At 43.5% G+C, this 24180-nt stretch overlaps 1 long non-coding RNA gene across 1 annotated transcript; it reads right to left on the bottom strand.

Moving 5' to 3' along the window:
* Positions 1–4456: 4456 nt before the first annotated feature.
* LOC130533749 (uncharacterized) lies at positions 4457–23822 on the bottom strand. The gene is made up of 6 exons (XR_008952649.1): positions 22966–23822; positions 22768–22878; positions 17444–17532; positions 17192–17309; positions 5448–5579; positions 4457–5343 (listed from the first exon to the last, which is right to left on the bottom strand). It is a non-coding gene; the product is annotated as an uncharacterized LOC130533749 (long non-coding RNA).
* Between the last annotated feature and the right edge of the window lie 358 nt (positions 23823–24180).

The following is a 24180-nucleotide window of genomic DNA, read 5'->3' as shown; positions in this document are numbered from 1 at the left end:
GCCAATCTGCTGGGCAGACAGATGGATTAAGCCTGGCGGGTCAGAAACTGCCCCATCCTCCTCTCTGAACTGTGTGGTCCCATTAATGTCGCCGGCGGGGTTGATTTCTCATGCTGCCACAATAAGTGCCAATACTACTGCGGGGGAGACCTGCATTACTTAGCATTGTTGCTCCCGCTCCATGCGCAGCAGCAGGCGTCTGAATTACCACTGCATGATGTAATGCTCTCTGATCACGAGTATTAAGAGCGCCACGCTTCTTTTAATCGGGATTCTGTTTGCAAATCTGCCGGCTCCTCTCTTGTTAAACGCATTGACAATCTAATTACTCTGACCATCTGTAAAGTGGGTGTGTGGCCAGCGTGTGATGATACCGCTGGGGAATGAATGTTCAGAATGGAAGCCAGAGAAATTTGATGTTAACGCACAATTTGTTAAATCTAACCAAAAGCAAAATGCCCACTGATCGGTGGTCAGGGCTGTTCTAGTCTCACCTCCAGTCCATAGATTTGGTGGGAGGAGATGGAGGGGGGTGTCTGTTCAAATGCCGGTGCTTGTGAATGTGCATGTGGGACCTGGGGGTGTTGAATAAGTAATGCAGAGGCGCCTAATGAACAATAATGTCTAGGTAATGATCTGTCAAAATGAAGTGTTTGTTCAACGAAGAAGGGATCATCCCAGGCTTTAATTCCTACCCTGTGACTCACACTGGCGCATCTTCGCACACATTCACGCGCACACGTACGACACAAATGTACGAGTATGCACAATATAAACAAAAAGAGCTCTGGTGGATGCATTGTTTGCGTATACCCTGAGAACCGGTGAAACGCCTCATCAACCACTTGAGCTGCCTGCAGATTAGCAGCGTAGATGAAAGGGAACACAACAGCCAACCCTAAGTGGCCATACATCCAAAGGCTTGGGAGGGAGGATTAGCATCTGCATTTAGTCATCACAAATCTCTGTCACCAACATCATTCATGTGCTTTTACTCTTGGCATCCGTGTTCTTTCCGTGGTGAGGTCGACGCTTCTGTGATTTAGCGAATGACGGCGAGGCTAAAAATAGCGCGAGCCAAAACAATGCACAAGTGAGGCAGGAGAAAGCAGAGCTGGTTGAGAATGAAAGTTAGTTAATGGAGCGCAGAAAGGAGCAGAGAAAAGGAGAGAGAGAGAGAGAGAGAGAGAGAGAGAGAGAGAGAGAGAGAGAGGGGTCTCCTTGGTTCCTGTTGAGATGCACTAGCAGATAAGCATTAATGAGCCTTACGACTGAGACACAAAGACACACACACACACACACACACCCCTGTTCCCAGCAAGGGCAAGTACAGCTGATAAAGAGGACTGACACAGCTGAAGGTTGTTAGGAAGCAAACCTGTAGATGGAAATGAACGGCACATAATGGGAGCGGATGGAAGAGGATGAAGGAGGAACTCATCTGCTGGAGGAACCTACAAGACAGTGTAGAAGACAGATATACAGATAAAAGTGTTTATCCCGGGGAAAGAGAGAGGCGAGGACAAAAACGAGTTGGGCCTTGTACATATAAAAATTGATTATTGGACATGGTTTTTCACAGCCCGTATGTGAGCTTTCCCTGCGCTGCCTGAAGCAGTTGAGCATGAAGCTACTGATTATGTTCTTCACTGAAGCACACCACTGATCACTGGTCTCTTAATGCTGTGCATGTGTTGCACTTTGATAACCTCTCCCACCTCGTGGATCTAAATAAGGAGGTCACACAACTCCTTTGGGATTTTAAATCATTAGAAGGGAAACTGTCTGTAGCATATTGAATATCAAAACATCTAGAAGTGGAGAATGTGCAGCAAAGGTAGCCAGCTGCTCTCCAACCTGCCCCATTTAAATACATAACCACATATTTCAAAACCACTGGTGTCTTTTCATTTATATTTCACCAATTTACAGCTCAGTCAGGTTATCACATTAGTTATTTTAAAACAGAAAGACAAAGCAATCAACCATTCACAGCCCTAATTGGTGTGTTTTTAAGCTGTAAAAATTCTTGTCAACCTTCCAAACGTACCCATCTAAACACAAGCACGTACTCCAATGGCTGTACTCTATCATCCATAAAAGCCCCATTTCTCTGTGTCACCCCAGTTAGGGCTGGCATTTACTCGGTGTGGTCGATACCATTATAAACCTTTGAGGTGTCATCTCTTTGATTCATGTGAGTGGCATCGCTGATTAACACACAGTAATGAAAATAGGTTTCCTGTCTATTGTCTGAATGCAAGCAAACTTCTGCCCCAGGGCTTCCATCTGTCCTTAAATGTCGTCTGGAAGAGTAGAGGGGGGGTGTGCTCGGACTTCTAATGACCCGGCAATCAGTGAAATAGAAGAGATGTCTCTACCATCACACCGCCTATCAGGAATCATTCAGCCCTCCGGACGTTCAATTATAGGGTGAAGAGACATGAAATTATTTTTAATAGATAGTATAAATGAGATTTATATTTCATCAAATGAGAATATTTCATCAAATGAGAATATTTCATCAATTTGACCTTTATTTTGAAAGTCATTTCCATCAGATATTTAGCTTTCTGGTTTCTATGGTTGCATTAAACCCCTGCAGATAAGCAGCGTAGCGTTCCACACACCTTGCAGAGGGGGATGTGATTTCCTGCTGTTTCCTCCCACAGGCAACAGTTGTCCTACAGGGAGGCTCAGACCTTCAGCCGTCAGCGATGAGGAGCAGGACAACCAGCATCATATCAATAAAGACCCTGACCAAAGGAATAGGATCTATTTATAGTGGAGAGACCTTGTCTGCTCCACCTCATATTGATACGTAGAATCTAAGTCAATTCCCCATGAGCCATTGTTGCTTCCAGAAGAGCCTCAGCGGCAACGTCAGTCACGGACTCGGACACGACCACCTCCCTCACCGCTGCAGGAGGTTGGCCTGGCACAGGACCCAGCCCAGATGGCAACGTCAGCTGTGAGATCACTGGCTAACACACACTGGCATGCACATACGCTTTTGTGTAGCGTTTCTGTTGGTTTTGGCCAAAGTTTAATGGTCTCACTGTCATTGATTCCAGCATACTTAAAAAACAAATACACACAGTCTTCACAATGCTAAATATCATACCGATGCTATCAATGTGGCACTGGGCTGCCTTCCATTAGCTGCTGATATTACGGAACACTCAGCTGTGTGCTACACCTTTGACTAATGAAGATCCAAATCAGCTTTATAACTTCTGTCAGTCCATCTCACTCATCTTACTGTATATCATGAGAAGCGAACGCAGCGAAGATAAAGCACTGGTGGAAAATGTCATCTTCCCACGCTGCTAACAGCCCCGTGGAGGCAGGCTATAGACCTGCCATCATCAGCATCACCTCTGGACTGTTCTGTTGTACAGCGTAAAAAATTGAAACGGCAACCTGGCCTACTGTGAAGATCTACTGTGGTTGTTTTCAGGTCGAAAATGGTGTTAAGGATTCTTAAAAAAACACACACACACACACAAATATAATAAACAGATCAAAGGAACCACCAACCCCGAGACCCTGGTGTCATTTTTTTTGGCAGGATACACAGCCTGAGAAAATAACAGAGATGAAAACAAGACAAAAGGATGGCAGAGGTTAGAAAGAGAGAGAGAGAGAGAGAGTGGGAGAGGGGATGGAAAAGCAACAGCAGAGGCATGACTAGGGAGTAAAAAGAGCTCGGGGCTGGCGATGACAGGTAATCACTCACACAAAATACGCTCCGACAGCACAAGAAACGTGCCAAGAAAAGATCCCCCACGCAAACACGCAACGGCTCTAGAAGCGACAAACACGGAGGAAATCTCGCTTACGCTCATTGATGGCGAATTATTGACGCGACGACATGTGTAAAAGCACACCGCAACTTTCAATCTGTAATAATTTGTTTATAATCTTAAAATTCCGGGGGGGTTAACGCTCAGCACATGCTGAGTATTTGCTGGATTACGGCCTAATGCTTCCACATCGAGCAAGTATTGACGACCAGGGTTTAATCTCACTTCGAGGCAGGGCAGGCCGAGCCACTAGGTATCGATGTATGCACAATTACAGCCAGGGTGGGCTGTAATGCCTTACGCACGGCCGCTCAGCATGCAGACTCATTTTGGTTTGCACAACTCCAGGGCCAACTAATCTGCAGCGGCCCCCGGTAGAGAAGCAGATATGCCAGCCAGAAGATGAATCTACTCCACAAATAAATCAGCCCATCATGGAGGTTTCTCTGGAGGATAACATTTGCTAGGGCACACCTGCGCGCATGAATACACAGACACATGCAGCCCAGCTACATTAGCGCACGCACGCCGTGTCCAAAGAGCAGCGCAAGTCACTCACTTCACATCACACGCAATTATAAATATCCACACGTGTGCTCTCGCACCCATGCAGGTGAAAGAATTACATAATGAAAAGGGCCCCTCTAATCCCTGGGTGTTTGTGGTCCCTAGACCCCTGTCTGCAGGAATGAGGGACGATGGGAAGAGGAGTGGATTAAATGTGCTAATCTGAGGTGAGATCACTCGTGAAGTGGGTGCTGGGAGGGAAGTTGAAGGTCAAACAGCGTCTGTTCAGTGGCAGATATGCATCCAGCAGCGTGAGAAGGTTGCAAGGAGGGAGATAAACCATAATCCAGTTTGTGTTTTTGTTTCATGCTTCCGACCCCATCGGTTGGCGGATTTCTGTATTTACAGGCTGGTGTGGGCTGGATTAATCCTTCCAGTTCACACACTCATCTTTACAAGAGAATCCAAACTCTAATATGAACATACATCACCCACCAAAATATTTTCACTTTCTTTGGGAAGCATTTAATCGTCTTTTTGGCCCAGCGTAGATTATTGGGGGACAAGAAGCACATTTCTTATATGCAGCTATACAGATAAGGGTAATCACATTTTAAGAAGGCTCAAATTGTACATCCTTATGTGAGGATCTGTATGAGGTTATTCTAAAAGATTGGTGCAGTGATGAGTTGGCGAAAAATAAGGACTAAAAATAATGACTGGCTTTAAAATAATGACTTCATTGTAAGATTTCTGGATTTCCTCCATATTTACAATTCATATTGGCGGCGGGGAAAAATGGACAAGTAGCGACAAGTCGAAAAAAAGACAGAGAAAGGACATTTAAAGAGTGATACACACAACAGAGTGAAATACAAAAATGGCTAGACCTCCTAATTGAGTTAGCTACATCTAAAACTGGACAGCATTCCCTTTGGCTCTGACCCTGAGTCTGACACTGACAGACAGCAGAGACAGGCAGGAAGAAAAGGAGAATACGAATGAGTAGATCAAAGAGAGAAGGAGAGAGCTAGAAAAGGAATAAATGGCAAAATGGACAAGAAATTCATCAGGAGACAAATTGTGATTAAAAGCACATCTTTTATCTCTATCCAAACCGCTTTGGCAGCTTACCAACTATTTTATTCCCTCCGCCAGTGTTTCATACTGCTGGTGATGCTGAAGGAGTCTGGGTGGGGCAGAATTGGAGTGATTCCACACTATGGAGCATGTACACAAATCACACGGGCCACTCCTCTCTTTTATCTGAAGACAAGGTAGAGAAGGCCTCCAGTTATGATCTCAGAAACATTAGCCTGATGTATATTCCTGCAGTATTTCCAGTCTCATACAGCTAAAACAATGGCAACTGAAACAGGACCGCCATCTGTTAGCCATCAACTCTTCTCTCCCCCTCCTCCCCCCTCCTCTCCTCTCCTCCCCTGGGACGCCCGTGGAGTCGAGGTTTCCCGTTCGGCTTGATAAACGAGCTGTAGAAAAGGGAAGCTACATGTGCAGAGGAGTGGAGGCTATTACACCCAAAGGGAATGGGGTCGAGGATGAAGAGGAGTGGAGCGGGGGAAACAGATAGCAGCTGCTTTCACATAAGAAGTGGTGGCTGGTTACTGGTCTGGAAGGGAAGGAAGGGCTGTGCCTTTTTTTTAGACTGGAGCCCAAATCTATATTGAGAACGGTCCCATTCTGGCTTCAGAGGTTGTCTGGTACCTTAACTTTACAAAAAAAAACAGTCCAGCTCTTGAATTTTTTATACTACCGCTACAGCAAAGATGCTAGTTCAGACACGAGACACATTGTTGCCACCACTTTGCATGTGAGGAGACAATATCATGAGATGAGGAGTAGAATAAAAACCTAAATACCTGTATATATTAGATACTGTGTAAATAAAACCTTTCAACCTTTCAAAAACAAAAAAAACTAACAAACTCATTGACATCTTCAGCATTTACAGCGTGAACCTAACCAATGGATGACGTATGTGTCTATCCTAGCCTATTTCCCTCCTCCTCCTCGAACACGCCAGCCATCAACAGGAGGGTTGCTCTCCGAATCAGCGTGGTCCCGCTTTAGGTTTATTCCTGTTGCTTGTTACAGGGTCAAGCTCTGGGTTTCTGTGACACAACTGTTGTAACGATGCTGTATAAATAAAGTTGAACTGAAATGTACAGTTGACAACCGCTTGCTTTCCTATCACAGCAAATGTCCCTTGTTCCTCCAGGCAGGTCAGCTGTCAATCACCTGCTAGTTTTGAACCACCCGAGGGTTCTGTGCTCTTTCCAAACGTGGCAACAGCATTTTTGTCCTGGTGAAATGTGTCCGAATCACCAGAACTCTGACAAAATCGTTTCACAGAATATAACTGTGAAAATGCCGTCAAGGATTAGTCTTTAATCCAGGTTTTACAGCAATCCTTGCTGTTTGCCCCTGCTGTGAAGTAATAAATTCAAGGGCTCAGCGACAGGTTCGCATTGATCGAATGAGGATCTCTGGCAGGTTTAGAGACGACGTGGGGTTTTCTTTGTGTGCTTTGTCCATGGGGTCTGTGGGCGTGAGTAGGTTTTTTCACATGCTGGGCTGCCTCTAGGCTTTAGGTGAAAGTACATTCCCACACAAAGCTGGGGCCCTGGGGCCCAGCGGGCTCGTCCGATCGATCACCAGCACACCTCCACTGGATCTTAACCATTAACAATCAATTTCAATCTTGTGCCTCTGAGCCATCCACCCGACTCGTTCATAGCATCTAATAAACAGTCCAGTTCATAGCACCTCTTACCTATTGATTTATGACATTTATATTATTGTCGTGCAAGACAGTGCAAGCACATAAAGAGAGCTGGGATGAGTTTATTCTTTCAAAGTTTTTGGACATCAATACGAAGACTTCATATCAAGAGCAAATTAAAAAAGAAATAGAATTGTGACGAGGCTGGCTGAGAATGAAAGGGCAGCAGGCAGGGAAAGTTGTGTTCATGTGAGAAAAATAGCCAGTGATTGGGTTGAAACAAAACATTTTTGTTTCATGCATTCTCTTTTAAAGCACAGCTAAAGCCCAAAAAGGACATCGATGATCTTAAGGGAAGGAAAATTGGACCAAAAAAAAAGTCCCAGTAAGGCTTTGTCATTGTGTTAATGAAAGGATTCAACAAGCTGCGGTTCTCCGACTGGAAGGAAAGAATGAGAGGATGCCGCCTGTGTGACTGCACAGTAATCGTCTGCATTGTTCCTGCCAAAGCTCAAATCTCAGCGATCACTTTGGGGCTCGGCTACATTTATCACACTCCGCTCTAATGAGATCAGTGTGATTGAAAATGGAGAAAAATCATTTGGATTCATCACAGGGGGCTCAATATCCATAAAGACGTGGGAAATTCCAAACTTCCACGCATGGCTGTGAATGGTACAAATCAGCGTCTGTCAGCATGGATGAAGCAACAGATATAAACACGAGTCCTATCAATAATGTGTCCTTGTACCATCCACAAACATGAGTAATATCTCAGATGTCTAGTCTAGCATAAGGCTGACCCAAAGGTTCACACCTCTGTTTGAACTGATGTAAATGTAGAATGCAGGAGTAGGCATAATTAGATTAAATACCATTAGATTAGATTAAATGCCACTTAATCCATCCTGTGCAGTGGTTGATTTAGGAAAGAGTTTTAGAGACTGCCCCTCTGACCTCAAACTTTAAATTTTCATGCCAGCTGAGAGCCTGGCGGCGAAGTGTTGCAAACCTGCACGTGTGAAAAACATAAAATATAGGGAAATCATCAATATTTCAACCTTTTAGTCCCTCATGCAAAGTGAATGAGTGGCACTTCTGGTTTTTTAATCAACACGTGGGAGGAAATGCAACGTAGTTTACACCAGCCGGAGAGAAGCTTCAGCTCAGTTTTCTTCCATCTGCCTCATCTTTGATCTGTCTGAATGAATTGTCTTTTCCCCTCCACAATTTGGGCATTATTCTAGCAGCAATGAGATGACGCTTCCTACAACATGTGAGATGTTGCCCAAATATTGTGCAAAGCAATCAAACCTCTCTGGTTGAATTTCTGAAGGTAGCATGACAAGACCTCGGCCCCCAGCGCTTTCTCCTCCGTGCACTCACTCTGGAAGCACATAAAAGTTTAAAATGCTGTTGGTTATGTAAAAAGGACAAGGAACCCCTTCAATTTGGTTTTCCAAGAGTATAAAATTATATGAAACTATTTTTTACGTGCCGAGTGCTTGAACCGCCGGGGCCTGACGTCTGCCTTCTGATTTAGAAGGAGATGAAAATGCGCTTCTGCGTCGCTCCTCTGACAATCCTGAACACGGCCGTATCGCTAATGGGTCAAACAACGCTACAAATCTTTCTGAACCCTCTTGATCTTTCCCTCCAGCGCGGAGATTGATCCTTTTATCAACAAAAGCTTAAGGTTTTCTCTCTGGTGGCTGTATGCTTTACAACCTTTGTGCAGACAGCACGAGCCCTGCAGGAGGCCGCGTGGTTGGAATGCAGATGAACTCTTCAATAATGCAGCCTGCTTCAAGAGCATGAAGTAGACGTTTATCTTTTCCTTCCTCTCCATATCTGCAGTGGCGGAGTTTTGTTTGGAATTGAAATGAGAGTCGGGATGACACCAGGTTGCCACGGCGATGTCAACATTACAGAACTAATTAATCTCGCAGCAGGAGTGGCAAACGTCAGAACAAACCTCAAATTGTGGTGGAGGAGATGAAGGTGGATGTAGCGTCAGCAGGAAGTGAACCGAGGGGAAGGAATCGGGTGCAGCGCGGCAGACTGTTGCTATGATGATCAGAAGACAAAACCTCGTTCCAGATTCTTATGTTACCAGTATCCCTGGGAAACAGGTTTCTCCAAGACCTTTTCTATTTCAGTTCTAATTACAGCACTTTGAAAAGGAACCAGCCTACAGCGCCGCATTCATACAAGGCAAATTTAAATTAAACAGCAGGATAGCAGCAGTCACAATTCAAACTGATTAAATAAGGAACAGATCTGGTGTAACTTTAAGTAAGCAGCTGTAGGAAGTTATTCCATACTGTTTAACTAAACTGAATATTTTTACACCACCATCCCAGCATTGTTGGTACCGTTGATAAAAGCTCAATATTCAATCAATGATGTCCTCATAGGGTCACAACAGCAGCATTACTTTTAAAAAAAAGACACCTCTGTTAATCTAAGGGAAAGAACATTATGGCAAATACAGTAAGACACGAGCTGCACTACCAGTTTTAGAAGTGGGGCTTCGTTTGATTGATATAATCTGAGATCATCAAAAGAAGGTTCTGTGACAGTCAGTCTGATTTTACTGGATAGTTCCAGTAACAGTTGTTGATTAGAAGAGGAACAGCGAGCGTCCGACTTCCGGTTGCTCTCCATCAAATAATCATGAATTATTCATAGCTTCTGATGTTGGAAAAAATATATATTCCACTAATTTCCTTCAAGAAATCAAAGAGTATTGAGCTTGAAAACCATACTGGCGGTCTGAACTGATAAAATAGTCACAATCAGAACAGGTAGTCCAAAAATACAGCCAGGCAGAGAAGGGCTGGGGGGAAGAAGGAGTGAAAAAGTGAACATTTCAGATTCCCCCAGCTCAGATCGCACTTCTTATGAAATGTAGTTTTAGCTGCTCAGTGCTGTCGCTCATGCACAACTCCTGCCTCCCACCCACTGCAACAGAATATACAACCTTCAAAAAAATTGTTTTGATGATGCGGGAAAAAGGAAAAATAGAGTGATGCCTGCTGCTCCGTCATGCTGGGTGAATATCATAAAGCTGCTTGCTGCATATTCTATTGTGTCGCCGGTCTTCACGCAGTCTTAGCGTGCACGGCGATTAGCTCCGCCGACACTGCGCAACTTAACATTAATCAAGGGCCCCTTGGTGGTATAGCAGATGCAGATACAGCTACAGTCTGTGTAGTGTGTGTGTGTGTGTGTGAAAATATCAGGCCCATCTGTGATAAGGTTGTGTACTTACTGAATATATACAGAGATTTGTGCTTTTATCACAGGGGAAACATTGACAAATTGATCGTGGAAGTGTGCTAATGTTTTTAATTACCTCCCAGATAGTGAACCATGAATAATAAAAACACGCATGCGCTTGCGCACACGCGCGCACACAGATACGGGCGCACACGGGCACACCTGAAGGGGTTCATTTTGTTTTTGCTATTTTTATCCGTGGATTAATCATATTATTCATTCGGTGAGATTAGCTATACAAAGTCTTTACTGACAGCCAAGCTACATCATTTTGCTTGCACGCAGACACACACAATACGTTGCAACAACTACATGTCTCTGCTCATTGGTTGAGGACTGGGCTGCGGGGCCCCCCGTAAACCCGCAGGTTTAAATGTCAGGTGACTAAATTGACTTCAGGAAAATTAATCACCACATTTGTTCAATGGTAATGGCAGTGGGTGTTAATAATCTACAAATGTCACTCATATGCAGTGTTTCCGGGGGGTGCCATGTAGCGGACCAGGATTTCTGAGTAACCAATAAACACAAAGATCGCTTATCTGCCTGAAGTGACATGGGGGGATGTAGTGGAGATGTGGTTGTGAGCCTGTGTGTGTGTGTGTGTGTGTGTGTGTGTGTGTGTGTGTGTTGTGTGTGTGTGTGTGTGTAGTGTGTGTGTGTGTGTGTGTGTGTGTGTGTGCGCAGGAAGTTCATTTCTGCTTCAATGACAAAACATCAGACATTCGTTTGCCAGGTCGGATATTTTTGAACAGGGCTGCGTGATTATGACTTATGTGCTTTAAATAGTCCAATATATTTTCTAGTAAACATGAAAGTACCGGAGGCCATAGATTCATATTCATAAAGGTCAGAGGTTGCCAATGTTCTGCAGAGTCAGAAGCTGCAGGCCTCCAAACTTCGCGTGGCCTTCAGATTGAGATTTTCCATGGCCGAGCAGCTGCATCCGAGCCCGACATCGCCGGGTGTGATATAAAGCGTCGGTGCAGTGGTGTAAAACACGCCATCACTAGAGCAGCGGAGACGTTCTATGGAGTGATTAATCACGCTTCTCTGCCCAGCCGTCTAAAGGACTGGCTTTGGAGGATGTCGGGGGGATGCTACCTGTGTAAAGTTTGGTGGATCTGGGGTTTATGGTGCGGGGTTGTTATGACAACCTAAATTCCTGAGATTAACTACTAGTGTGTCAGCATACTGAGGCATTTTGGACAGTTTCATTCTCCAAATTTTGTGGGAACAGTTTGGTTCCAACACCAGTGCCACCAAAGTCCTGAGTCCTGATCTCAAACCAAAAAATAAAACCTTTGGGATGAAACAGAGCAGAGACTGGGAGCCATTGATTGATTCATATTCTCAATCTTTAAACAATGCACACACACACGCACACACACACACACGCACACACACACACACACACACACGGAACACCTTTTCTTCCCTCTATGAAAAATCCATGAAGCGGAAAAATGCCATCAAATCAAAAGTGGAAATAGGTCATGTTTTATTTCTTGAGTCAGATTCCTCAAGACAGCAATTTCTGAAACAGGCGGTGAGCTGTCTGTGTGGAGCAGCGGACTGAGGCAGCCTAGAGAGGAGATGTGATGTATGTCACTAGCTACTACACACTGAGTTATAACTCTAATTACAACGGACCCATTTGCTTTAGCTGTGAGTCCTCCCGTTTTGATTGTGTGTTTATTTTTTTTGTGATCCGTATGATCCTATGATTAAATTCTGTTTAAAAAAAGGAGAGTTTAAAGAAAGAACATAAGTGCCAAAACGAAGCCAAAAAAGATGAAAGAGCACAAAGAGAAAATGAGGAATCAGTGAGAAGGAAAGAACATTTAGATGGAAAGAGCCTTTTCACAGCAGATCGGCAACTATGACTCAGGCGTTTCGAACATTAGGAGAAAGGATTGTAAGTTTTCTTTCTTATTGGGGAGCGCTGCAGCTCCAGACAAGCATTTGCCCTCTTGACCTACGTCCTGTTAACACTGGTGTGCAGGATTTAAGGTTGTGCAGGGTTGTATCTATGCAGGAATCTATGAATGGAGCTGCAGATAATTTGACGTTTTGTTTTTTTAGAAGAAGCAGCAATGGCGAACTCCCTTTATTATCTCTCTAGACAGCCGACCTCGAGGAGACGCGACCCTATCGTTAGAGCAGGGTTCTGCTCAGGGTTTCTTCCTGTCAAATGGGAGTTTTTCCTTCCCAACTGTTGCCTCAGTGTTGCTGTGGGTATAACAGCGTGTTATTATTGATGCTAAATAAATCAAATGTAATCAAAGTGAAGCAAAGATGTTCTGCTGTTGTAGTAAACCAGCTTCCTCTTCTCTCATCCCTGATTTATTTCTCCCATCTGCCTTTGTAATCTCCTCTCTCTGGGCTAAAACTTTTAATGGGATTTTCATTTTGGATTTTCATTGGTGTTCGGGGGGGAAGGGGGGGGGGTGCTATAAAATAAAGACAGTAAGGCGGGACCGCATCGCTTTGGTTCAAACAGGGTCGTGCTGCCTCAGCTGTGCTGTGACGCGCTGATCCACAGGCTCAACAGCTCTCGGCTTCATTTCTAGCCCCTTTTCTTCTCGTTGCTGACTCTTCATGCATTAAACACAGAATTTAACCTTCGCCGACAGACAGCAACCTCATTCTCTACCTGGCACGCGGCACGCCCCCCCCCCCCCCCCCTCGCTCCAGCTTTGGCAGCCACTTGATTGAATCCAGGAGATAGAACAGACGGTTATTTAAAACTCAAAAATATAAACCGCAGTCAAAGCGGAAGCTGCCGTGGCGTCTCTCAAGACCTGCTGCGGCGGGGCTGGCTTCATTTGCAAATAAAATTACCTTCATAAATGAGAGCTGTAGGTGTGTAGCCATGGAAACAAAACACTTTCCTGAGAAAGGATACTTTTTGTTTATCTCACACCAAACATGCCCGTCTCCATTCTGTTCCAAAGGTGTTAGCGTCTCGAATCCTCAGGTACATTTACAGTTTAATGTGTCTGTGACGTGCTCCATGTTTGCAGAGTGCAAAACGAAATGCATGCTCAATAACCTTAATCAGACCAAACACTGAAACCACTACCCTGCTGCTGTCGATTACAGGTCTGATTACCTCCACCTCCATCTCTCTCCCTCTCATACACTAAAGGCCGTGGCTGAAATAAATAGCCTTTACATTAATGAGAGGCACTGAGGGACCAGCAGCTGACAAAGGCTTTAATTGGATGAAACGTTCCGTCCGCTATGACCATTAAAAACCTAATTTGCCTTTTAACTGTGATCAATAAAGCATCATGTATGTCTGGCTTCATTTAGCTGTGCAAATAATGCAGAACGCTGCAGTCATAACGTCAACATATATCATCTGCCTTCATATCAGCCATTCAGCGCTGGCACTTTAATTGTGCCTTACTGGCTGCATAAAAATAGAGACATCTGGGTGGTACTTAACCATTATTTTTTGCCTATCAATAATTCACGCACAATATATTCGAAGCCAGACAAAATGAGTAGGAGGACAATGTCTCGCAAAAAGCATACAGCCTCTGAATCATTTACATAAAATCATGCGACAGAGGAGGTAAATTATATCAATATGCTGCTAATGCTAAAGTAGGTCTGCAGGGACTGGAGTTACAGTCACATCTATGCAGCAAAAACAATACTTGTATCTCAATATTTAGTGGAATAGACATTCTTAAATGTATATTTTCAAAAATGCAACAAATTTTGCATTGATTGTCAGTTTTATATATGGATCTCTGACAAATATCCCAGTATATTTACACTCTTTGCTTATTTGTGCTTTCTGAATGAGATAAAAGCCGTAAATGCTCAGTCAAATGCTTCATATAGAATATGGCTTTCCTTCTGTCGTTTCTTTGGTCGACAAAAAGTTGAAATCAGTCGTTTCTGAAACAGATTATGTGGCTCAGTGACTCGCAACAAAGGTCTTTTATGCTGCTGGGCCATCTGCACCTTGACTGAGCTGGGTAAACCCCTGGTGAGGATGAGCAGACGGTGCAGTGGGGTCAAGGTCAGGTGATCAATCCACCCACCCTCTACAGGTATTTCACACATCTAATTAAGCCCCTATCTCAGCATACTTGCCCCCCAGGGTAACAAATGTAACCCTATCAGTTTTACACATCAGGAATGTCACAATTACGCCGTCTACTTATCACTCCACCTGACTTTACATCGTCCCGTGTTCTAACCTGAAGAAATTGACACCGCACAGACATTCATTACCTGCACGCCAAAGGAGCGGCAATGACTCACCAGCGGTAATGGCTTAACAAAAAAACTGATTTGCAAGCAGGATGTGGCTTAGCAGCAAAGCATACATGCACAGAAGCACAACGGTGGCTCTTAGAGAGTCTCCCACCGCCTGAAAAGGAAAAGCCAGTCTTCCCATTTTAAGGTGAATGTGAACTAAGGTGAACTAATAAAAGTGTTGCGGCTCATCAAAGGATAGGTGAAAATTTGTCACCGGATCTGACTAAATGGACACATATGGTCCCCTGAATAGGGAGCCCACTGTAGCTGACAACCATATGGACCAGGCCAGGACATCTCTGATCAAAGCTGGACGGAAAGATGGCAGAAAAAGAGAGAGAGAAGGGCCTACTTTTTCTCTCTCTCTCAACCACACTGTCCTCAGGTGGAGGTAAAGCAGAACAGATATCACAGATATCACGTTTAGAACGACCAGGGTCAACAGTCATTTACAGATCAGTTGGAGGAAAGCGTGTTTAACGAGGGGAAATATTTTTATATTATCTGATATTTGAGGACACACACACAGCAGTTTTTCCTGTAGCTTCCCTGCCTGGCAAGATAACACATCCTGTGCTGTCCTGCTTTCACCTTCCTCAAGAGCCGAAGGAGATTAAGTGTCTCGGTGGAACATTGTGCCAAATTAAACATCTTCTCTCTATCTGTATCACTTCCTTCTGCCTTCTCCCAGACTCCTTTAGGTCTTTTTCTCAATCTCCCCCGTGCGTGTGCCCCGTTTACGTGCCTGACCACTGATTGCTTTTTCTCTCCTGCACAAATTCCATCTTTAGCACAAAATTGCATTTGTCTCAGTGGTTCCGTTACGGTTATATACTAGAGAAAAACTGCAGCATTTACACCTGAATTTACTATAGTTGACTTTAACTTTGCCTAGTTCTGTTCTATTTTTCAGTCTGTGAACAAACAGAGGCAAATACGGTGGAAATGCTAACACTGTGGCCAATTAAGCAACAACGCCAATAAAAGAAATCGACTGTTTGCTTTATGTCAATGTCGCCTCACACACGGTTTAATGGGAAAATCTCTCGGAGAAATAGACCAACTCCGGGTGTGAGATACCGTTACATACATCCACAGACGATCGATGCACAGTCATGAATCCAACTGACGCGGCAGCGTATCTAATAAATAACTTTGCGGGCAATAAAAAGCCTAAACTCCCGTCTGTCCACCCACAACAATGAGGCTTTAGTGAAAGGATTGATACAGAAGCTAATTTCAGGGAGGCTCTGAGCATTCGATAAAAATCTACCTAAACAGTAGAGGAAGATGAGGATTATTAATTGTTTTACTGTAAACTATTTGGCTTACAGCTATGTGGCACTCTTGGATATCCATCCTTTTCCTAATCAAGATAACAGGGATGCTGGAGCCTGTCCAAACCGTCACTGAAAGACAGGCAGAAGTACATCCAGGGCCGAACACCAGTCCATCACAGGACACACACCATTCATTCACAAATTCACACACAAGTCAACATGACGTGCATGTTTTTGCTAGGCTATCCCTTCTGACACCACCCACCAAACACTGGATCTATACAAATACATCTAAATGTCTTCAAAAGTTCTGATTGTCAACTCAAAATCTGGGAAAAAAATCTGTTAAATGTAAAAATATCTGAAGGATACAAATGAGATCCGTGGACAAAACATATAATTATACACTGTTACATAACAAATGGGGATCAGGCTCAGGCCCATTTGGAAAGTAAAGGAAAAACGAGACTAGTTTGGAGCAGCTTTAGCATAAAATGATGAAACGGAAGCTTATTTCCAGCACTGAAACCTAAAGGCTCAAAAAGCAATTGAAACACCATCATGCTGTCTTCCTCTTCACAGATGCTGAAACATTTATGTGTCCAAACCCTTAGAGGACCATTTAAACATTCAATTCAAATAAAACTGCCAAAATGTTGTTACCAGCATTTCTTCCAACAGCAAAAATAAAACAGATGGAGCTTTCTGACATCTGTTCTGTGCTGGGTTGTTGTGTAACTGTATAGACGTCATGGGGGATTCAACGCCACCTCTCAAACACACACACGCGCGCGCACATACACGTGCGCACTATAAGAGTGATGAGTCAATATGAGCCTCCAGGCTTTCCTCCCACAACAGGATAACTGACAGATGCCAAGTTGGATGGATTGGATTTCACTGGAATGTCACTAAAAACACTAACAGAGGTACCATCTTTGATTAAAAACTGCTGCCGACTGTATTCCGTCTGGGAGTATGAGCACTTCTTTGTAAAATCATAATTATTCCCTATTTTAATCCAGAGGAAAATGTGCTGTTTCTCACTTTGGTGGTTTGAGTTTGAGCTATTTTCTCATTTCCAGCTCAGTGACCCTGAATGTGAATAACCTAAATGAATCAAGGTTTGTTTCATTGAGAAGAAACATAATCTTGCCAATTTATGTTTCTTATCCCGTGGCCTTATTATCTAAACTCTCTTTATTTCCTGAATGGCAGACTGCTGCTACTATAAATATCACAGTACACACAGTTCTGATCCGAACCTCTGGCAGACTGTCAAGTTTTAGCACCTGAAGGAACCCTGATGAATTTATCAGTCCGCCGTGGAGGAGCTGCAGGGATCCTGGCCTCCATCTCTGTCAGGAAGCTGTTGCAGACCCAGGGAACAAAGAACCGATAACGAACAACCTGAGGAGAAGACAGCAATCAGAGGAGGAGTCCTTTAAAGAGTAAAATCCTTCTGGAAAAGGCCAAAACAAAGGCTGGAAGTGAAGAGCAGCTTAGAAAACTGGAAGGCAAAAAAGGTTTAGAGCGATACTCACCGCTCATGTTTACACAAAAGCTGAAAAACCGACAGGATGGTGCTTCGTGGAGCAGACACAAGGCCTGAGAGATCCCATCCAAAGACATCCTGAGGGGAAAGAAATGCCCAAGTCAGGCACCCAATGAAGCAATTTTCTGTCCGATAAAATGAAAGTGACGGACCATCTGCAGAGAGCACATTTTAAATCTGATTCCTGAAGATGTTCACCCAAAGATTGTGTAACTCTCATTTTTAAACTCGTTACACACCCGCGTGCAGGTCAGCAGGGTGGCCCTTAAACAACCTTCCTCTGGTCTGTTGGCCAGATCATTTGAAATGCAGTTAAAAGGCAACAGGCACATCAATTCTAAATAAAACGGTAACCATTAAGATAAAAAGGTTTAGTTTGCGAAAAAATGAAAAACCTCAACCGCGCTAATACAAGCAGACGTTTTATTATTTGATTTGTGGCTTTTTATCAATAAAGACTAAACATGGAAAACGGAAATCACTTAAAAAGCTTGTTAAACCAATCAGTCAGCCTGATGGAAGCGCATTTATATTTACAGCTGCGAGAGATTTTGATTTTGATTTTTTTTTAAAACACATTAGAGTGATTAGCCGTATTGACTGTGAGGCTGTGGGCTCCTCCTTCCTCCAATAACATCTATAATTGATTTAAAATTCTGCAAGCCAAGCCGCTCTGCATGTGTGCGTGTGTGTTTAAGACCTCCTCTTGTCAGGCGTGTGTACTATACAACAGTCTGGGTTGGAGGCTTTGTGCTGGGGAACTTTGCCTAATCTTTGAAACACAAAAGAGAAGACGGGCGAGCTGATGCATTATTAAACACACACTTTTACAGCCTCTGCTGACATGTGCAGAGTCTTTTGTGAACTTGTTTGTGACTTTAAAACTTACCCCACGAGACTTAGACTCATCTGGTTTAAATAGCAGCGTTGCCTTTTTTTCCTGTCTTTTTTCTGTCTTTCTATAAGAATATTTCTTCCAAATCTCCCTCTTCCACCGCTGCAGTCACCACAAAGCCTCACATGAACCCGTTTCCTCAGCCACCAACACATATCTGGGTTCCTCGCAGCGCAAGCCTCTCTGCCCATGACATGTCTTCAATGATTCATGAACCTAAATAAGACGGCATGAAATAATCATAAACAACCTCCATATTCATAAAGCCATTTGAAGTTAAAGCCCTAATTTATCCAAGTTTCCAACAAACACTGAAAGTAATGAGTAACGTTTAATATTATTCAAATACAAGAAAAACAAGCAAAGTTAAAACAATTAAGTGAGAAAAAAATTCGGATAAAATGTCAGTGGTGGTAATTACTATACTGCTGACCATGTTAAAACATCACATAAATGTCTATGGAGGAGACAGCTGCTTCCGGATTCCCTGTAAAACTCATCCTGACATCTAGGAATTTGCTGTTGCTCTTCTGACATAATCAGCAGAATTAGAAGGTACAAAAATTGCACAAATATGGACTTTCAGCACATAACAAGAGAACATGTCACTTAGAGCTACTGTACAAGTAGAAGCCGTTAGGATCTGCGGCCACCAATCAGACACACACGGTGGAAAACAAGTGTACTGAGGTCCGAGTTCTGAACAGAGCCAAAGGGTGCAGGTGAGAGACAAACACGGTCAGACTGGAGCAGGCATCCGAGAGACCATCTGAGGGAAAGACGGACGATTGGTTCCAGACAGGTAACAGGTTCGAGGAAACAAACTTGCAGCAGAGTTTTAGGAGCCAGGCTGCTCCATGTGGGGGTTAGCAACTAATTAGTGAAGAGCGGCGAGTTGATCGGGCTTTTATGGAGAACGGCAGGTGTGGGTAATGACAAGAGATCGGTCTCAGGTGCGCTTTGCTTGCCCAACGGGGGAGAGTCAGGAAACCGCTCTGCCCAGCCTGAAAACAGACAAACACGGGAGACAGACAAGACACAGAAGGAGACGGAGAGAGGGAAAACACCCGGGACTCCTAACAGAAGCTATGATAACAACCCAGAACTGGGTCGGGTCATTGGTCATTTGGACTTTGTTTTGCATATTTAAAGAGACAATTATTATATATAATATAACCACCACTGCCGTGACCCCGCTTCTAAGTCTTTATTTGCATATGATTTTCCAGTAAGTGATTTTTTATTACTTATCAAACTAATTACTAATCCCTACGAGGATATCGCATCCCGCCTGTATCACAGGCTCCAACTGGTGTTCCTTCAGACCTCCTCGTGTCTCATTGTTCTTCTATTCACCACAAATGAAAATGATTGCCGTTTCCTCTCAATAGTGTTTACACTGTGAAACACCCACCAGGGATTTCACTACAGTAAATTATAGTCATAATCATCTGAGACGCTTTGATAATAGAGCTGATTAATTGATATAAAAGAGCACTGGGGGAAATGACACTCAAAACAGGATACAGATGGAGACAACAGCCAGACAGCAACACATGTGCAGAGACATCTGATGACATTATCCAAGTATTCTTTTTTAAAAACTGCTTCATAGTTGTAAGAAAATGTATATACAAAGGGATTGTTGTTTTCAGGTGCTTCTTGAAAGTTGAGTGGCATGTACAGGCTGTCCCCACCCAGAAATGACACCTTCCCAAATATTATCACTCTTCCACATTCTGCAGCACTTTAACCTGCGGCTAAAAAGCCCTTCATGCATTATTCCGCGCCTTTTCCTCCCTGCGTACCTGCAGGAAGCTGCCGCGCCCGCAGGGACAAACACCACGTGGAGTTTTTAGAGCAGTAAATCAAGCTGGTGGCTAAACAACCTCCAGGCTGTACCAAAATTCAGCTGAAGAACTACTTCCATTTTGTCAACTCACTGAAGCAGAAGAGAACCGGGAAATCGTTCTGTTTTTATGGAAATGTACCCCAAAAATTAATTCAAATTTTCCTTTTTTTTTTCCTGCTTTGCAAACAGAAAAGAAAGATTTGTCTGTATGTAGATGTGTATGTGTGGAAGAATATGCGCTCTGTGTGTGTATTTTGATTCATCGCTGACGTCAGTGAAATAATGGAGGGAAATTGTGAGTTAGAGCAGATTATTACAACTCACTCTCTTTGGCACACGCTGAAAAATAACCCAATTATTTTCCAAGGTTACTACTAGCATTCACTCTTATTTTAATCACATCCCCCCCTCCCCCCCAATGAAAGCAGCACAGCTCCAGAGTAGCAATATAAAGCTACACAGATAAGATATCTAGAGACGGCAGGAATTAAATAATTTAAAATCCACTAATGAGGGCCAAATATTGATTACGGTTGTCTGGAACACTCAGACTTTGCATAAACATCCTCGAGGGTTTGGTGGTAACTCAGAAGCTTCTATCTGTGAGCCTGTGCAACTATTTATAATCTCAAAACTCCTCAAATTCACCCACTTTTCAAACACATGATGTCACTGAAAAGGCCAATTTAACCTCAAAAAGGCAAAGCTTTTGACATTTCTCACATTTGCAAATAGATTCCTCTGAAAGGTTTTGCATTATCTCGGGACCTCAGATGCATCTATTCTCAACGTAACAATTTTGAAATTGGTTCACATTCAGAAAAGCTGCATAACTACCATTAAATATTAGATATAAAGCGCGTTAATATAACCTTAAAAAAGAGAAAGAGAATTCAGCACCATGGACAGAGCTAAATAAAGCATATTACATCAAAATAGTATGAAAATGTAATACTATTGTTATTATCATTACAAATTCAAGATACCCTTAAGATGCTTCAGCAAGCTCCAGTGTGCTGTTTTTACATCATGAACCTACAGTATATAAGTTTTCCATTTTATTTATACAGTATTTAACATTCTGGAGTTGAAACATTGTCAGGGTTAAGAGTGTATTTCCTGTAATCAGTGTATTAGCATGTTGGCTTTACTCTTTGTGCTGATTTCCTTGTTCCTAGTGGCCATTTGTGATATTCCATGGAACTTTCTACACTTTTTCCTGTATAACTTTCATTTTGTTGGGTTTGGGTGGAAGGTAAACAGTGAAGGGGTTTATAGATATGCAGGAATACAAAGAAATCGTTTCCAGAAATGCATCAGATAATTAGGAAATTTCTTCAAATCCCCAAACAAACATTGGAATCAGCTGTCCTGGATTAACCTTTTAAGGTTGCAGAGCTGTGTGCAGGAGGCACGAGTGCACAGTGCTTGAATGTGAGGAGCGAAGCTAATGTCAGAACTTCCTACGTTAATTCAGAGTGACATTAACTAATAACTCCTCTAATAGCCTCATCTGCTCCACACATGGACAACAAACAAGCTTTCAAGGTGAAACAATGACACTAATGTCACTTTAACAATGCCGGGTGACAGCCTCATGATGTCTAACATTGGGACTCTCTGTACCTGTCATCTGAAGTGCTCTCTCTCCATCTGGTTAAGTGTGTCCTGTATCGCTGTTAAAGACATGTGGGCCCCTGGGCAGCATAATAAGCTAGAACAGTCGCAGCCCTAGTTGCTCATTATATTGAATAAAGTTCCCTTCTGTATTTGCGCTGACCCGAGCCACTGGTGTCGAGCAAAGAAAAGAAATAAACCTTAATAAGTGTTCTTCCTGAACCCTGGAGTGTCTTTTCCTTGCATGAAAGAAAAAGAAGCAGGAAAACTTAAGGAGCAATTCATGTCGGTTTATGTGCACCAGAACATTAGCTGCCTACAGCAGGACAGCTGTACTATCACAAAAGCAAATATGATGTTTACTTTATTTCCCAAGCGGTACCTCAAACAGCTCCTCTGGGTCAGTGAAAATGAGTCTGAAAACTGGAAATGGCCAACACTTGCTACTTCCTGCAGGACTGAATAGAGTTCAATAGAGAGAGAAATAGAGTTCAAGAAACCCAGGACGTACAACAGCATTAGTGCCCTTATTCCCGGCTGTTAACAGCATTCTCTGCACAAGTGCTCATAAATGAACATTTTACACCGGAATAGTAACACAAAAGCACATTTCCAGACTCGGGCAGATGGAGAAGCAAACTAGGTGAAAACGAAGCTTCTCCGATGAACAGAGCAGCTAAACTGAACCACAACTGTGCCGTTGTGAGACGTCACTCAATTATTGTAACGTCTCCTTTGCTTCTTTAGCACAGCAGCAAGAGAAGGAGACGCACGCGTGTCCAACTCCACGCAGGATCACTCTTCAACTGCGTGGGCCACAGACAGAGAGCTGCTATAGAAAACCTTGTATTTCCTTAAGTGTGACAGATGGTGTCGATGGCATGTTGGTACCTGCGGTGACATCTGCACGGCTGGTTTACTGTCTGTCGCCCTATAGATCCAAACTCACTCAGACAAAGGTAGAAAGGCTCCTCCTTCCTCGAAGAAGAAGCACTCGCCTCCTCCTTTTACCTCTTGCTCCTGCCTCTCCCCACGGGGATCCAAGTGCTTCCCTAATGATCTCCAAGTGAGAAGCAGAGAGTCATCCATAAGCATACGCATGGTCAAAGTCACAAACGAGCACATAGACGCACACACACACACCTACCGGCACACACGCACACACTGCTATCCTCAGGGATAATTGGGTAATTGGAGGAGAGCTCCCATCTCAGCATCCTGTCACCATTAAAGCGAGCACCATGTCTGCGTAGCTACACGGGGTGAAGGAGCAGCGTGGAGGGGTTTTATATCGACATCACATTATTTCCTTCAGGTAGGGAACGAACGAACATCAGACAGCTTGTCAGTTAGATGAGCAATGGGTGAGCGCGTGATTCCATGGGAGTGTAATACTGGTTTAATTCTGAGATTTTGCATGGGCCTGTGAGAAAGAAAGAAAGAAAGAAAGAGTGAGAGACATAGTGTGTGAGAGAGAGAGGGAGATACGTCAAAACAAATATCCAATTATTAAATCAAATTACACAACACAAAGAAAACAACACAACTGAACAGCAGGTTGATCAGGTCAATGTAGCATGTGTCATCTTTATCTTCGTAATTCAAAGACCTCTGTGATGATGATGATGATGATGATGATGATGATGATGATGATGAATCCGGCTCTGTGCAAAGATAACTTCAAACATTCTGTCCTTAAAACTGACTCTCACAACGCTGTTAGTTGACAAGAGCCACTTAAAGTTGTTCAACAATCAAAACGGTCTCTTATGTTTCAGTTGACTTCTACATGGGACTTGTGTGTGAACTATAGCGTGCAGAAAAAAATAATAAGATGTAAAATGTTCCAGGCAGCTTCTGCTTTGATGCCACTGACACCTGGAGGTAATTCCACCTGTGAATTCACACATAATGCCTGTTAAAATGAAAGAAAAATCAACATTTCCTCCTTTTTTAAACCTAAAAAAAGAGCCACTTGGCCAACTAAGTTCTGGAAAAGCCCATTACAATTAGTCACGCAGCATTTTAGATCAGTCTGGCTCATATCCTCGTTGATATTGGATAAGCGGCCTTCCAAATCCTCCAGTCCCAGTTTGAGCAGCCAGTGCCAAGGTATTAGAGAGCAGCTCGCAATCAAACACCTCCCACCACACACCAGCGAAACCCTGCCGCCATGAGGGAGGAACGCAACACCTACTTGAATAAATCCCCCCAAAGTCACATTATCTCCAAAACACAGTAATAGATCGCTGAATCATAAAAGGCTTTCAAGATGGCGGGACGCCGCGACGGAGCGTCTGCTCGTCAACTGGGGGCTGTAACGCTCGCCATCTGCTGAACTCAGACGTCCCGTCAATCACTG

Source organism: Takifugu flavidus, chromosome 11, assembly GCF_003711565.1.
Source record: "Takifugu flavidus isolate HTHZ2018 chromosome 11, ASM371156v2, whole genome shotgun sequence".
Taxonomy (NCBI): domain Eukaryota; kingdom Metazoa; phylum Chordata; class Actinopteri; order Tetraodontiformes; family Tetraodontidae; genus Takifugu; species Takifugu flavidus.
The sequence above is the reverse complement of the archived record's forward strand: the minus strand, read 5'-3'. Positions and strand labels throughout refer to the sequence as shown.